The sequence below is a fragment of the Natrix helvetica genome (genome assembly GCF_964273705.1).
Source record: "Natrix helvetica genome assembly, chromosome: Z".
Classification (NCBI taxonomy): Eukaryota; Metazoa; Chordata; class Lepidosauria; order Squamata; family Natricidae; genus Natrix; species Natrix helvetica.
In genome coordinates, this window is record NC_138554.1 from 83,234,373 (window position 1) to 83,251,483 (window position 17,111).

Here is a 17,111-nt window from a genome sequence, read left to right on the forward strand (position 1 = left end):
TGCAGACCAAATGAAGCCATATCTGACCTCACTTAATTTATGTTCTGGCTCTAACCCTGTTTCCCCCCTCCCGCCACATTCTCCAACAAAGCAATTTTGTGAGTTGTAGAGATAACTCTCCTATGGCTGCTTTGGGTTTCTGTGGAGATGACCTCTGCATATCAGTTGGAATGTGTCTTGTTTTGACTGAGATACCAGCTCCTCGATGAAGCTTTGTTTTCCCATCGCCCTTGTCTATGGCAACTCGAGAGCAGGCCAGGGATACACACTGACTAGACTTAGACTAACTTTATTGTCACTTTGAATGTACACTAATTGGCATATATTAAAATGAATTTTTGTTGCATACAGCTCTCTAATGTACACTAGATAAACATGACTAAATAAATAAATAAATACATACGTACATACATACTTATGCATATACCCACATATATTATATGACACGGAGAAACAACACAGTCTAGTTCAGATGTATACATGTACATGGCGAAAGAAATAATCTTGCGAGTTACAAGACTGAAGGCATAGAGAAGAAAGCTGTTATAGAATCTGGTAGTCCTGCTAGAAATCTTCTCCTAGGGGGGAGCACAGAAACAGACTGTGAAGTGGGTGTGTGGAGTCTTTAACAATGCTTTGAGCTCTAAGTACATAGCGCTTATAAGCATAATCCTGCATGACAGGAAGCAAGCTTCCTATAATCTTCTCAGCTGTGCTTACCACTCTGAATGGACTTTCTTTTTTTTTATTGAAAAAGTTTTATACAAATTCCCCCCCCCCTTTTACTTCCCCCGACATATAATATAGATCACATACAAATACTATACCTTCTTCCCTCCCCCCGTCTTAAGATAAGTTTCTCATTCAAATATTGTACCCTCTCATCTCCCAACAATCATAATTTAAATTTCTCTTATAGTGACAATAGCCCATTAACCCCATCTTCTAAATTAATTGAACATATATAAATCATAACATAAATTTCTCTTAAAGTAACAATATCCCATTAGTCCCATCTTCTAAATTAATTATACATATATATTTCCCCACCCTCCACCCTAACCCTCCCCCACCTTTCAATCAAACCCACCCCCCTGACTTCCACTATGCACCACGCCAGTAATTCCAAACATCCCATATGTTATTTACTCTGTTCATCTGTCAATCTAAACATTCTTACCTAAAGGCTACATAGTACTTTCTAGTCTGATATTTATTCTGTATATAATCAATCCATTTTACCCATTCCTGTGTATAATTCTCCTGCTTCTGACCTTTTAAGAAAGCTGAAATTTTTGCCATTTCCGCAAACCCCGCCACTTTCTGAATCCATTGATCGATTGTCGGTAAAGAATCTTTTTTCCAGTGTTGAGCAATCAACAACCTAGCTGCTGTAACCATATACAAAACCAATTTTGTTTCCCCTTTAGTAAAATCCTTAATTATACCCAATAAAAACATTTGCGGAGTAAATTGTATTCTTTTCTTAAATACGTTTTGCATAACCCACCATATTTTTATCCAAAAAGCTTTAGCCTTATTGCAAGTCCACCATACATGAAAAAAAGTAGCATCTAAACACCCGCATCTCCAGCATTTTGGTTGAACATTTGAGTACATACATGATAATTTCTTATGGATGGATCTAAATACCATCTGTAAAACATTTTATAAAAATTCTCCCTTAAATTCTGTGGCTGTGTAAATTTAACATTCTGAACCCATATTTTTTCCCATGTATCCAACATAACCAATTCATCAAAATTCTGAGCCCATTTGATCATGCAATCCTTGACCAGTTCACTTTCTGAGTCTCTTTCTAACAATACATTATATATTCTTTTAACATGTTTTGGGCCAGTCTCTTTTAACTGCTTGATCAGTTCCACTTCTTTATCCATAAAACCAACCCTGCGATCTTCTTTCCATCTCTTCTGTAACTGTATATAATGTAACCAATTTAAAGTAATTCCTTCTTCCAACAGTTGTTCCAAAATTTTTAACTTCCATTTGCCCCCATCAGCAATAAGCACGTCTTTATATAAACACCCCCCGAGTGATTTAGTATTTGTAATCCACATGGTGTCTGCAAGATCCAACCAAAGCGGTATTTTATAATCCCAGTTAGGCCGGTGCTTCTTCCATATTCTCATCAAGGCACTTCGGAGAACATGATTGTTAAACACTTTATCCACCCTATCTTCATAAAAAAGATATGCATGCCATCCCAGAACAAGGTCATGACCTTCTATATTCAACAGTTCCACTTTTGTTTTCCCAAACCAGTCTGCTACATACGTCAATACCGCAGCTTCATAATACAATCGAAGGTTTGGGAGTCTGAGGCTACCTCTTTCACGAGTATCTTGCATAATCTTCAACTTTACTCTCAGTTTTTTCTCCTTCCAAACAAATTTATTTAGTGTTGCTTGCCATTCTAACAAGATTTTATCTGATTTAAGCACCGGTATCATCTGGAATAAAAAAATGAATCTAGGTAGAATGTTCATTTTAATTGCTGCAATCCTTCCAAACAAAGATAGTTGTAACTTTTTTCATACTTGAAGATCTTTCTGTATCTTTTGCCACAACACTTCATAATTATTTGGAAAATGGACTGAATGGACTTTCTATCTGAGGCACTGCTGCCACCAAACTAAACAGTGATGCAGTTTGTTAAAATGCTCTCAATCTTGCCTCTGTAAAAAGTGGCCAGGATAGAAGGAAAAAGATGTGCTCTCTTCATCTGATGCCTGATATGCAGACTCTGGTTTGCACACTTCACTAAGGATAGAGACCAGTTCAGATTGTTAGTTATCTGCACCCACAGATACATAATACCTCTACAGCTACATCAGAGGTGGATTTCAGACGGTCCGGTCTGGTACGCATGTACTGGTGCCAGAAATCCAGCGTTTGCTTGCATACCGGGGCCTCCGGAGGCCCCATATCAGAACAATCCCTCCCCTGGCCAGTCCCCCCACTCGCTCCCCCCACTTGCCTGGTCACCACTGGCTTGCTCTCTCACTCTGCCTGTCCGCACTATGCTTGCCCTGCCCACCCACCTCCTTTGCCGGAGTGGAGGACACAGCTGTTGGGAAAAGCCTGCACTTCCTTCTCTTTGATAAGTGCCTTGCAAAACTGGGACTTTGAAAATCACTTTCCAAGAGAAGGAAGAGGGCGTGGGGCTTCTTCAGAGGAGCTGAGGTTAGAGCGGACCCTCATCAGTCAGCAGCCCATGTACTGCCGCCATGTGACCGCTCTGGGGGCGCAGCCAGGAAAGATTGCTAGGAGAATGCCAACTGAAGCCAGGAGTATCCCCAGGTCGGTGAGGTGGCTGGGAGATTGCGCGAGGCTGGACTGGAGGTGGCAGGAAGGCATGGGTTGAGGCTCCGCCCCTGTACCAGTGAAAAAAAGAATATCCCGCCATCCCAGAACTGTGCTGCAAGGTAAGGGAAGCAGGTCTTGGGAGAAATCTTTCCCTCCCCTTCAGAGAGCCCGTGTGTGGGGAGAGAGGAAGAGGGCTGGTTTAAACGCAGGCAAGCGGGCAGTTTACTGCCTCCTTTGCTCGTTCGGGCAGGTGGAAAAAGAAAGAAAGGTGTGTGATAGCTGAGGGTGAAGGCGCTCCCCTTCCCCCTTGGTGGTGGGGATGATATATCGTGCACCTCCTTTCTTTCTTTGCCTCCCCGAATGAGTGAAGGAGGTGCCAGCCCAAAACTGCACACTTGTCTGCATTCAAACCAGCCTGCCTCCTCTCTCCTGTCATGGGCTCTGGAGGGGGAGGGAAGGTCCTTTCCAAGCTCTGCTTTTTTCCTTCCCTCTTGTGGCGTCAATCGTAAGGGGAGGGCATGGACCATTTGGCAGCAAAGGGGAAATGGAGGCTTTTTTGCCAGCCTCCCAGCTGGCAAAACAGACATTTTGACAGTGATGGCTGAAGCCCAATCCCACACAGTCAGTTCTGGCTCTCACTTCCCCAAGCATGTCCCATTGAAGCTGGGGCCACTTTTGGTGAATCCGGCATGGCAGCAGGGCTCTTGCCATCACTGAGAGCATCGCTGGCAGCCACTTCTTGCCATTGCTGCCACCCCAGATTCACCAAAAGCAGCCCCAGCAGCAATGGGACATGTTTGGGGAACAGAGAGCTGGAACTGACTGCCCGGGAGTGGGCTTCAGCTGCAGCTGTGAAAGGTCTGGTTTGAAAGCGGGCGAGTGGTTTGGGACTGGCGCCTCCTTTGCTCGTTGGGGCGGGCAGAGAAAGATAGGAGGTGTGCAATAAAGCACCCCCGCCACCAAGGGCGAAGGGGATCACCTTTGCCCTCAGCTATTTCACCCCTCCTTTCTTTCTCCACCTGCCTGAACGAGCAAAGGAGGCGCCAGCCCCAAACCACTCACCCGCATTCAAACCAGCCTGCCTCCCAGCTGGCAAAACAGACATTTTCACAGCGGTGACTGAAGCACAATCCCAGGCAGTCAGTTCCAGCTCTCCCTTCCCCAAGCATGTCCCGTTGTGCTTTAGCCGTTGCTGTGAAAACATCTGTTTTGCCAGCTAGGAGGCTGGCAAAAAAAGTCACCATTTCCCCATTGCTGCCAAATGGTCTGTGCCCTCCCCCTACAAATTGACACCGCAGGAGGAAAGGAAAGAAGCTGGGCTTGGGAGGGACCTTTCCTCCCCCTCCAGAGAGCCCATTCCTGGAGAGAGGAGGCAGCCTGGTTTGAATGCAGGTGGTTTAGGGCCGGCACCTCCTTCACTCATTTGGGCAGGCGGAGAAAGGAGGCATGTGATAAAGCACCCCTGCCACCAAGGGTGAAGGAGAGTGCCTTCTCCCTCAGCTATCGAGCATCTCCTTTCTTTCTCCACCTGCCCAAATGAGCGAAGGAGGCACAGGCCCCAAACTGCTCGCCCACATTCAAGCCAGCCCACCTCCCAGCTGGCAAAACAGACATTTTCACAGTGGTAGCTGAAGCACAATCCTGGGCAGTCAGTTCCGCTCTCCCTTCCCCAAGGACGTCCCATTGTGCTTCAGCAGCTGCTGTGAAAATGTCTGTTTTGCCAGATGGGAGGCTGGCAAAAAAAGCCTCCATTTCCCCATCGCTGTCGAATAGTCTGTGTCCTCTCCCTATGAATTGACCCCACAGGAGGGAAGAAAAGAAGCCGGGCTTGGGAGGGACCTTCCCTCCCACTCCAGAGAGCCCATACCAGGAGAGAGGAGGGGGCTAGTTTGAATGCGGGCGAGCCAGCAGTTTTGGGCTGGTGCCTCCTTCACTCCTTTAGGCAGGTGGAGAAAGGATGCACATGATAAAGCACCCCGCCATCAAGGGCAAAGGGGAGCATCTTCACCTTCAGCTATTCCACACCTCCTTTCTTTCTCCGCCCATCCGAACAAGCAAAGGAGGCAGTAAACCGCCCGCTCACCCACATTCAAACTAGCCCATCTCCCCACATGGGCTCTCTAAAGGGGAAGGAAAGGTCTCTGCCAAGCCCGGCTTCTTTCCTTCCCTCCTGCGGCGTCAATTCATAGGGGGAGGGTACGAACCAGTGGCGATGGGAAAATGGATATTTTTTTGCTAGCCTCCCAGCTGGCAAAACAGACATTTTCACAGCAGCAACAGAAGCACAACGGGCGATAGCAGCTGAGCAAGAGAAGGAGGAACTCTGGGAGTTGAAGTCCACAAGTCACGATGTTAAAAAGTTTGCTAGGCCTGAACTGCCTAAACTGACACTCAAGAGTTAAACTAAGAAAGCTTTATTGCGCAGGTCATAAAACAAAAGGTTCTTATCTGAAAGTGATTTATTGCGCATGCGTTTACACATTCCAGAACTAAATTCTTTTCTTCTTTGTTTGGCTGCCAGCTTGGCAGACGTAGCTTTCATTATCAAAATGTAACCATTAGTTATTTCTGTTTCATTTACTTTTTATTTTATTATTAAAGTTTGTTTATTAATTAGAATACTTTTAAAGACTTTTATTTTTCTCAATATCTCAAAAGATATGCGGAAGGGAATCAGCCACGGTCCATTGATCTCAGATTTCTCCAGGGCATTTTTCCCCTGACAACTTGGTTGCAGAGGTTGGCTGTAGCTGAGATGGCTACAATTTATTTTCCCTTCATGTTATCTAAAGATAACCGACTAAGCCTAATTAGCAATGTCAGAGAAAAAGAGAAAGAAAAGAAAAAAACACGGACATGGAAAGCGCTCGAAAGAATCCATTCCCTCAGACACAGAGGAGCAAGATTCTTCAGGTGCCGAGCCAGATGTGGGGGAAGGAGCTACAGAAGGCAAGATCTACGGACTGAGGTCAGTAAACCTCCCTCATTATCAAGATACAATTAATGAACGGCAAAAGTCTAAACGGCAACTGCCGGCAGAAAAAAAATCCTCCCACGCAGAAAGCAAAGTTTATGAAATCTCCCCAGATGATGAGCAAGAAATGCAAAGCTATCTATATCGATTAAAGCTGTTTGAAAAATATACTAGGGAGGTGAGAGAGTGCTTTAACGAAATAAAGCGAAGTAGGAGGAGCTCCCCCACTCCCAAAATGTCTGAGGACGCCATCTTGTCTTCAAAACAACAGCCTAAGACACACCCCACAGAGTTCATTGATCAATCAGAACAAAGAGACATGTACACGTCACCGAGGTAACATGGTCCCTTTGAGTCAACTGAACTTCTGCATACGTATAGAAAGGCGAGGCAGCCAAAAAGTGAAGCTGCACTGCCATCTGCTGGCGGAGAAAAATTATTACAGCAAAAGATGAAGCAGTTGGACCAGATTTTTAGAGATCTGTCTATGAGTTTTACAGAAGCCCAAACTTTGCCCTCAAAGGATAAGTCTTCAACACCCCCTGGCGGTGCTGAATCCTCCCTAGATGGAAAAGGGCAAAGCCAAAGGCGAATTCGAGGAAGCCAATTTGATGTTGCCACGCAAAGGCCAATGATGCAACCCCAGCATCCCCTGGTTCAACAACCAGATTTGCAACCAGAGCAACAAATTGTTCCGATGCACATTCCTCAGCAGGTATTCACAGTCATCCCCTTGACTGGTGAGTCCAAATTAAAGGAGTCAGGAGAGAATTATAAAGCCTGGGTCAGTGAAATTGCGCTCTTGCTTCGAAGAGAAGGCACACATTCCATGGTTTTTAATCCTCCCCCTCCACCGTGGACACCTGCGATAAGAGACCTCGAAAACAGAGCAATCACGACTTTGCTCATGTCAATGGAAATTGAGATCCAAGGTATCTTTCCACCTGATGCAACTGCCCAAGAAATATGGGCTATTTTGGAAGATTGCTACAGGCCCATTTCAATTGAATCTTCATGTTTGCTCATGTCTGAGTTCCATGGTTCAAAGTTGAAACCTGGTGAACGAATTGGTGGACATTTGACCAAACTGAAAAGAATGAGAAGTGAATTGAGACAAAATGGCCATGTAATCGATGATATCCAAATGATTAGCATCATCATTAACTCATTGAATTATGAATGGAAAGATGCTGTTGCAAAGATCAACTACGTGCCTATTGCTCAACGCACAGTTAACCACGTTTGCAGACTTAGTGGAAGACGAAGCTATCAGGTTAGCTACACCACATCTGCAACGGCCTCCAGCGTTAAAGGCTCCAGCCAGACGTCCCTTCCGAGGAAGAGGCTACGCTCCAAGGATGCCAAAATGCTACACCTGCAACCGTGTGGGACATGACACCCTGGATTGTCCCCAACGAGTTCCAGCTCCCGCCACGTACCAGCCCAGAGGAACAGATTCCAGAGGCAGAGGTAGAGGCAGAAGACAAGGTCGTCGTGGTCCAAGGCGTGATTCACAAGCTCCACTTGTGACACTGGCCATAACCAACGTTCCACAACCTGATCCAAAGTTCGACAGACGTCTTTTGTGGACTTTAGACAGTGGAGCAGCTGTGCACGTTACCCACAGAAGGGAACTTTTCACAGAGATGGGCGAACCAGAGCCCGAGTATCGAGAACTGTATTCCTTCACCAACCACACTTGCAAGGTTATGGGAAAAGGAACTGTTTACATTGAAGAGCTCGATACACACATCCCTGATGTTTATTACATACCTTCAGCAACCAGTAATTTGCTTAGTCAAAGTCACTTGTCTAGAGATTTAAAGTTCCAGGTTCACCACCTCAAAAAAGCAAGTTACTTAGTTAAAGATGGTGATATTATTGCTGAAACTATGCTGATTGGTGGTGTTTATTACTTAAAGCCAAAGCCTAAAGGGCAAGCACAGGCAAGTATGCAAACTCCAAAAAGGCACAACGTGAACCCAGAGAGAGTTGTCCCAGAGAGAGAAAACGTTACTGTGCCAAAGGCTCCTAAAGCCAACAAACAGAGAAAACAAAAACAGATTGCTCAGAGCAAGCCTGAGGGTCCTCATGAAACTGTTAATGTTGAGAATTCACTAACTGGTAAACCTTTACATTCCAGGTGTATTCACAAGTGGCACAGAAGATTGGGGCATGCCAGTTTCCGTGTTCTTAGAAAGATGCCGGAGTTCGCAAAAGGTTTGGATCTAAAGGGGTGTAAGGTGTTTTTGGATTGTGCTGTTTGCAAAAAGGCTAAATCTAAGGCGGCTCTAATTCCAAAACACGCTACACGCCAGTCAACACGCATTTTTGATTTGGTACACACTGACATAGTGGGTCCTTTCCCACCAACACTTGGTGGCAGAAAGTATTTTTTAACAATTGTAGATAATCATTCTAGATATGGATTTGTATATCCTATGAGAGAGAAATCTGAGACCTTTCAGATCTTTAAAGACTTTGCAGCGTTTGTTTCTACACAATACCAAGTTCGCATCGCCAGAATCCAGAGTGACCGTGGTGCAGAATTCATGTCTCAGCGTTTCCAGGACTGGATGCGTAAGAATGGAATTCTTCATCAGACATCTGCTCCATATACACCGGCTCATAACGGAGTCGTAGAAAGAAGACAAGGGGTTCTACAAACCATGATGCGTTGTCTTCTAGAAGATGCCAATCTCAGTAACGCATACTGGGGTGAAGCAATCAAATATGCAAATTACATTGTCAACCGTACTTGGAGCAGTGTAATCAATCAAACTCCTTTCTACATGCTGTATGGCTACAAGCCCGATCTCAAGAACCTCCATATTTTTGGTTCATATGCTATGGTGAACACTCCCTTAAGTCAAAGAAGAAAGGGAGGTATAGTAGCAAAGAGACTGAGATTTATGGGTATTGATGATAATTCAAAATGGTACAAATTCATCGATACTAAACATGTGATTGTCATTTCACAATCTGCTAATTTTGAGGAAGACATTGACTGGTCCAGGATTCATTCCAATGATCCTGAAGTTTATTTTCCTAGAGATGGTGTTCCAGATGCCACGCAGCCTGATGACAATTCGCAGGCAGATGTTCCTTCTACCAGTTCTTCACAACCTGATGTTCCGTCTTCGCAAGCCGCGGATGCTGATGCTAGCGACGAACGTGAGGACGAGGATGATGATGAAGAAGAAGAAGACTGGTCTGTTGTTCCTAGGGCCACAAAAGGAATCCCTCCACAACGTTATTCATGGCAACTGACAAAGTCACCATTACCTTTGATTTGCAACGTTACTCTTCCTCCTGAGACATTCACACAAATCAAACAGCTTCCTGATTCAGAACAAGACAAGTGGTATGATGCAATGCAGGATGAAATGGACAGTTTAAAGAAACCTAATGTATTCACACCTGCAAAACCTCCAGCAAACAAGAAAGTCATTGGCACCCGATGGGTCTACAGAATCAAGAAGAAACCAAATGGTGAGTCTTTATACAAAGCCAGACTTGTAGCTCAGGGTTTCGCTCAACGTTATCCTGAGGACTACACAAACACTTACTCACCAACAGTCAGAACTGAAAGTGTAAAAATTGCTTTAACCACTGCAACTATTCTTGGTTTAGAAGTTTTTCAATTTGATGTGGACACAGCTTATCTACATGCAGACCTAGATGAAGAGATCTACGTGAGAAGCCCTCCAGGATTCCGAAAGCAAGAAGGGGATACCTGGTTCCTGAACAAAAGTCTTTATGGTCTGAAACAGTCAGGTTTAATGTGGTATTTATGTCTTACTGACAAACTAAATTCAATGGGCTTTATTAAGTCCGAAACTGATGAATGCGTGTTCACAAAAAGATCTAACAATGCATATGAGATAATTCTTGTTTATGTTGATGATATTGTTTATATTGGTCCAAATAAGAAAATGAGTGAGATTTTTGCTAAAAGTTTGCAGAGTTACTTCACACTAAAATCTTTAGGACACATTAGCACTTATTTAGGTGTTCAAATTGAAAAGACACAGAAGGGGTTTAGTCTTTCACAAGAAGAGAAAATTGACCACATTCTACATCATTGCAACATGAAAGATGCTAGCACAACAAAGACACCCATGCAAACAGATTTTCACAACTTAACACATGAACCAAGTCCTGAGTTCGAGGATCAAACACTTTATCGTTCAGTCATTGGTTCACTATTATACATTAGTAGTTGGACCAGACCTGACATCGCACTTAGTGTTAATCTTTTATCACGACACGTAGGTAAGGCAACACAATTTCATTGGTCATGCATTAAGAAGTTGTTGAAATACCTGAAACACACTAAGCACATGAAGTTATTGCTAGAACCAACACACACTGATCAACCAAAGTTGATTTGTTTTGCTGACGCCGACTGGGCGAGCGAGAAGAAGTCACGCAAAAGCACTTCTGGTTACATGATGTTCCTAAATGGTTGTCCTGTTTACTGGCAAGTGAGAAAACAGAGTTTTGTTTCATGTTCATCTACTGAAGCTGAATATGCTTGTGTTTCAGATGCTTGTAATTCTCTAACGTGGTTTGATGCTTTGATCACAGATATCTGGACACGTCCGATTCGACCAATCACCGTGATGGAAGATAATGTATCTGTTGTCCATATTTCTGAGTCACATTTTACAGGTTCTAGGTCCAGACACATTGACATTCATTATCAAAACACAAAGCAATTAGTTAAGCAAGGTTTTGTTAAATTGCAATATGTTTCTACACATGATCAGATCGCAGACATGCTTAACAAACCACTTGCCGCAAATCAACACGAGTATCTGCAAAAGAAGATGTGCCTTAATTGATGATTTGATGACGTCAGCCCAGACTAGCAAAAGAAGGGGTGTCACGATGTTAAAAAGTTTGCTAGGCCTGAACTGCCTAAACTGACACTCAAGAGTTAAACTAAGAAAGCTTTATTGCGCAGGTCATAAAACAAAAAGTTCTTATCTGAAAGTGATTTATTGCGCATGCGTTTACACATTCCAGAACTAAATTCTTTTCTTCTTTGTTTGGCTGCCAGCTTGGCAGACGTAGCTTTCATTATCAAAATGTAACCATTAGTTATTTCTGTTTCATTTACTTTTTATTTTATTATTAAAGTTTGTTTATTAATTAGAATACTTTTAAAGACTTTTATTTTTCTCAATATCTCAAAAGATATGCGGAAGGGAATCAGCCACGGTCCATTGATCCCAGATTTCTCCAGGGCATTTTTCCCCTGACATTAAAGCTGTCAAGTTTGAATACCCTTGGGGGTTTTTTGTAAAGGTTTAGGGTGCAAGGGCCTTGTAACTTTACAGCTTTAAGTCTTGCACACTTCAATTGTCATCAGCTAGCCATACCCTTAGTGGCTAGTGGCTTAGTGGCTAATACACCTGCCTGATATGTAATACAGCCCAAGTTCAATTCCCAGTAAGGGTATGGCTAGCTGATGAGAGCTAAATAGCCTGAAATAGATCTATACTAGTGTCCCTTTATTTATTTATCAGCACAAATGCATTTTTGAATACAGGATATGTCAGTTACATAGACAAAGACCAGAATAAAAAAACCATGGTAAATATCAACACATGAACTCATAAGAGCAACTATAATATGATAACACTTGTATTAAATATAATTGTAATAGTATAACCAAATAGTTTAAACTGGGTTTTCTTATATCTTTGCCTATTTACATTTTATAGATTATCATATCAATAGTTGAGAGCCATCACTATTTTAATACAGACATTCATAGTGTTTCTTCCTCTAATTCCTACCCATTTTCTCTAGCCACTCATAGAAACTGTTCCATGTCAGGTAATATTCTGATCCTTTATCCTTAATTTTAAAAGTTAACCTATCCATTTCATCACATTATAAAATTTTCCAAATTACTTCCTCATCTGGCAGAGTGTTTTCATTTTTCCAGTATTTGGCAAATATAATTCTTGCTACTGTTAGTATATGTAAAACTAAATATGTGGTTCCTTTAACGTAACCCTCTGGTATTATTCCCAACAGATATAATTCCAGCTTCTAATCTATATTCTGTTTAGTTATCTCTTCCAGCCAATTATGTAAGTTCTCCCAATATTTTCTTGCTTTGCTGTACATCCACCACACCTGGTAGTATGTACCTGAGAAATGATTGCATTTCCAGCATTTTGTAGACAGGTTACTAATCATTTTTGCCAGTTTTGCTGGAGGTAAGTGCCACCTGTAGAACATTTTATAAAGATTTTCTTTATAAACCGAGGCCATAGTTAATTTATAATTCCCATCCCATAATTTTTGCCATTTCTTTAATTCAATGTTATAACCAAAATTTCTTGCCCATACAGTCATTGGTTCTTTAACCCGTTCCTCTTCCATTTTAAATGTCAGTAAGTAGTTATACATTTTCTTTATCAATTTTTCATCCGTCCCCATCAGAATCTTGTCAGGTTTTATTGGTACTTTGTTTACAACTCATGTTTTAACATCTTTCTCATATCTTGATTATATCTGGAGGTATCGCCATCAATCTAACTTCATCCCTTGATTCTGTAATTGTTGTCTAGTTTTCATTCAAACTATCTTTGTAGAATACATTTTTTTTCCAAAATTAATGAGGTTTTTTAGGGTATATTAATACTTTCATTGTGGAAAGCAGGTATTTCATGTCGTATTTTGTTTTGTTTTGTTTTTTTCAAATATAGAGCTGCACATTCCTCGCAAGGTGCCTTTGGAAGTATCCATGCACCATGTTCCTGCCATACCATAAGCGGGCATGTCAACCTAATTGGAGATCATGTCCTTCTAATAGTAATAATCTTCTGTTTTTCAAATGTATCCAATCTTTTTTTATACACATGTAAGAGCTGATGCCTGATAATATATTTTCCCAGTCTGGGAGTCCAAAGCCCCCATTAATTTTGGATTCCTGCAACATTTTTAGTTTTGTCCTCACTTTTTTACCTTGCTATATATATTTCAAAATTATTCTGTTTAATTCATCAAAAAAGATCTTCTCTAATTTTATCCGTATTGTCTGGAATAAGAAGAGTACTTTGGTAGTATGTTGATTTTTACAAAAGCTATTCTTCTTTTGATAGATAATTGTTAAGTCTTCCACCTTTCTAAATCCAACTTAATTTGCTGCATTAGTTGTCACTGCGTTAATTTATTTGTCAATTGAGCTTATATTCTGAGTTATACTGTAGAAATGTTTTTCTTATCTGACAATGATTTACTGCACATGTTTCCTAATATGTCACACATTCTTCACACATTCTTGTACTTTCCTTCTGATCTTCCGTTTGCCTTCCGGAGGAGGTGGGCAACAATTGCTCTTGCCAGAATGTAAGAATTAGATAGTAAGATTTATTTTTATTTTCATATTAAAGTTTGTTTTCATTAGAACATGTTCTCGGGTTCATTTTGTGTTCATTCAGAGATATGCTTCTTGGAAGGGCTGCGATCCGCACCTCGTTAATCGAAGGTGGGGGGAAACTTCCCCTCCTTCACATTAGTTTCATAAAATTATTATCTTTAATTGTGACATACCTTGCTGTTAGGTATATGCCTAGATATTTAACATTCTTCACTATTTGCAAACCCATTTTTCTGTTAGTTGCTTTTTTTGTTTATCGGTAAGGTTTTTTACTAGTACTTTAATTTTTTCCTTATTTATTTTCATCCCTGCCACCTCTCCATATTTCTCAATTTTCCATATCAATTTTGAGCTTATTTCTAATGGTTCCTCTAATATAAAAACTAAATAGTCAGCAAATGCGTGTAATTTGTATTTTCCCTTTTAATTTCCATCCCTTTAATATCTGGGTCATGTCTTATTTTTCTGGTTAGTACTTATAAGGTTAGAATGAATAATAGTGGAGATAGTGGACAGTCTTGTCTCACTCCTTTTTTATGTTAAAGTTTTCTGTTGCATCTCCATTAACCACTTTAATCACTATTTAATCACCATTAATCACTTTAGCTTTCTGTTGCGTATAGATTGCTTTTACCATGTTTATAAATTTTTCACCAAAGTCCATACATGTTAGTTGTTGCAGCATGAATTGCTACTTTATGTTACCAAAGGCTTTCTGAGCATCCAGAAAGATTAATGCTAGCTGTTTTTCAATATGTGTTTCATAGTACTCTAATGTATCCAAGATTATTCTAACATTATTTCTAATTTGCCTTTTAGGTAAGAGTCCGTTCTGGTCAGGGTATATAAACTCACTTAAAAATCTTTTTATGCTTTCAGCAATTATTGAAACAAATATTTTATAATCTGCATTCAGAAGTGAAATTGGTCTGTAGTTTTTAATTTGTGTTGCATCTAAGTCTTCTTTTGGGATCAAAGTAACATAGGCCTCCCTCCATGTATGCAGTATTTTGGCTCCTAATAGGACTTAATTGTACACTTCTAGCATTGGCAGGCATAAGGTATCTTGCAATTCTTTATAAACTTCTGCTGATAAACCATCTGGTCCTGGAGTTTTGTTATTTTAATCACTTCTGTTAATTCTGTCATTGATGTTCTTTCATTCAGCCTATTTTTCACCATTTCTGGAATTTTTGGCAGGTTAGCTTTTTCTAGGTATTGTGTTATTTTTTCCTCTGGTATTTTTTCAGAGTCATATAACTTCTTATAAAAATTGTACCGTGTTTCCCCCAAAATACGACATGTCCTGCTAATAAGCCTAAGCCTGGTTTTTGCTTGGTTTTTGAGGTGGGTGTAAATATACGCACTCCCCCGAAAATAAGCCCTAGTGAAAGGGTGCCATGGCAAGTACAGGAGGAAGCCCTTCCTTTCCCCGGTCACCTCAGTGCTTCTCCGCTCCTTAATCAGATCAGTTGAGCCGATCCGGCTGCCATTCAAAAAACAGTTGATTTGCGGGTGCTGCTCAGGCCATGGCCTCCAGCAAGTGTGGCTGCTTTTGCCATCGATTATGGCTACAAAAGTAGCAGGAAGCCAAGTGATGCACCCCACGTGCCTTGCACCGGTCTTCCAAAGGGTACTGTAGCAACAGTTATCCACTATTTTTTTATCATTATTTCATCCTGACTCATGTGGCCCAGTGAGCCACGTGGATTGGGACAAAATAAGGGTAAAAAAAATTGTGGATAGCTGCTGCTATAGTACCCTTCGGAAGGCCGGCTTGAGTTTCCTGCTGCAAAAGTGGCTGCGCCCAACACTGCTTTTGGGAGAGGAGGCAAAGGGGAAGCAATCAGCTTCATCTCGCCCTTGCTCTCAGCCCCCACTTCAGCTGAGCTCAAGCAGAGAAGTGGCCCGCAGGGTTTCAGGAGCAAAGTTGAGGCTGACAGAAGTCAGGGCAGGGGGGAAAGTCCAGTGCAGCCCCAGTGCTCTTCTTTCCTTGGAAACGGAATCTTGGGAGTGGGAAACGGCATTCCCAGGAAGGGTGGGTATGTCGGTATGTGTATAAAAAACACAAAGCGAGGGAGCTTTGTAAAACATTACGCCTACACGCAAAGTTTGGCAAGGAAGGGAGAAGAGATACTTCCCTCTCTTGGCAGTGTTTTGCTTGAAAATATTTGAGAATCAGCCAGAGAGAAGGAAGAATGAGCCCTGCGAGGAGATGCTGCCGACACTGCTGCCTGCAGAGACACATACAGACCTAAGTTCATTGAAGACCTCTCTGGCCAGCCAACACGATTATCTGAAGGGGGGGAGATTTCCTGCACATCGGCAGCGGCATCTTCTCACAAGGCTTCCTCCGACATCCCCAGTTGTCTTCCATGCCTTCCTTTATGGGATGTTGCTTCACACCTGGGACATCGGGAGAAGCCCTGTGAGGAGACGCCCCTGCCAATGTGCAGGAAATCCCCCCCTGCAGATCATCCTTTCAAAACGTAGTTTCACCAGGATGAAGAGGTGGCTGGAGGTGGCGTTTGCATCAGGTTGAGCTTTCTTTGCAAGGCAGATGATCTGGAGAGCAAGAGATTTAGGAAGCCTGGGCTGGTGTGGGTCCGTTTCTCCAGTGAAGCATCTGATTCATCCCCAGGGGTGAACATTTCACCCTTTGTTATCTCTCTGCCCTGGCTTGGAAGCTGCAGAGGAAGCCTGCCATGCCCGGTGAGGGGGGGGGAGAAGTGACAGCAAGAGGAGCCACATCTTGCTCCACACCTCTCATTTCTCCCCTACCCCACCTGCCACCCATCTCGCTAAAGAGACAGTGGGGAAGGGAAGCAGCCTGGATTCTGTTAGCATTGGGGTGGGTTGGGAGGAGTTGGGCTGCGAGACATGTGCTCTAACCAAGACTTGCAGCTCCATCGTGTTCCTCACTGTTTTGTCCAGGGAAGTTGAACTCACAAGATTTTTTTTTACAGGGTGCTTCCCTGGACAAAACAGTGAGAAACATGATGGAGCTGCAAGTCTTGGGTAGGACGCGTGTCTCGCAGCCCAACTCCTTCCACCCCACCCCAATACTAACAGAATCCAGGCTGCTTCCCTTCCCCACCGTCTCTTTAGCAAGGGGTGGCAGGTGGGGTGGGGGAGAAGTGAGAGGCATGGACCGAGACATGGCTTCTCTTGTTGTCTCTTCTCCCCCTGCTCCCTGGGCATGGCAGACTTCTTCTGCAGCTTCCAAGCCGGGGCAGAGAGGAGGCAAAATGCTCACCCCTGGGGATGAATCAGACGCTTCACTGGAGAAAGTGCCCCATGCCAACCCAGGCTTCCTAAATCTCTCACTCCCCAGATTGTCCCCCTCACAAAGAAAGACCAACCTGATGCAAGACGGTGACAGGACACGTCAGAGCACAAAGAACA